Here is a 665-nt window from a genome sequence, read left to right as displayed (position 1 = left end):
TGACCCCGACGTGATTCGAACACGCAGCCTTCTGATCTGGAGTCAGACGCGCTACCGTTGCGCCACGAGGTCCTGCTGGGCTGTGGCTCGCGCAGTTTCTTAGGACTCAAGTATCATGGCGCTTCTCCCGGACGCATTTTTTTTCTTCACGTCTTTCCTTGCCCCTCCACCCAGTACAGATTGGAACTGGAGACTGATCCTTTTGGCACCCAAATTTTACTGACCGCTAATCCTCTACCTAACTTGGGGAGGAACCAAAGGAAGCGGGAGAACGGAGTTTCCCTTTCAGTCGAGTCCCCAGGGTCAAGGGAAACTGTTCCTTCCTCTTCTATAGCAAGCAATTTCCGTTCTTACCCGCCCCTTTAGGCGCGGAACTCCGCCTTCCCTCTCCCCTCCCCCCCCGGGTTGCGCGCGCTGAGTTCGTGACCTCCAGTTGGAATTTGTCGGGCGTTTCTGCGCAAGCGCATGTCTTTGCCAGCTAGTCCCTGGTAGCTAGCGCCAGTTGTATAAAGCATTGCTCTAAGGGTATGGTTTTATTTCACCGTGAGTGTTAAGCTTAAAAGTACCATTTTTAAAAGATGCGCTTACAGAGGATATTATGTATTGTATATGTCAGCAGGTTTGCACCTCATAGTTGAGCAGTTGGATTAATAAAATTTGCCGGT

At 51.0% G+C, this 665-nt stretch overlaps 1 non-coding gene across 1 annotated transcript; it reads right to left on the bottom strand.

Moving 5' to 3' along the window:
- On the bottom strand, positions 1 to 72 carry TRNAW-CCA. The gene has a single exon. It is a non-coding gene; the product is annotated as a tRNA-Trp (tRNA).
- Between the last annotated feature and the right edge of the window lie 593 nt (positions 73 to 665).

Source organism: Prionailurus bengalensis, chromosome B4 (genome assembly GCF_016509475.1).
Source record: "Prionailurus bengalensis isolate Pbe53 chromosome B4, Fcat_Pben_1.1_paternal_pri, whole genome shotgun sequence".
Lineage (NCBI taxonomy): Eukaryota > Metazoa > Chordata > Mammalia > Carnivora > Felidae > Prionailurus > Prionailurus bengalensis.
The sequence above is the reverse complement of the archived record's forward strand: the minus strand, read 5'-3'. Positions and strand labels throughout refer to the sequence as shown.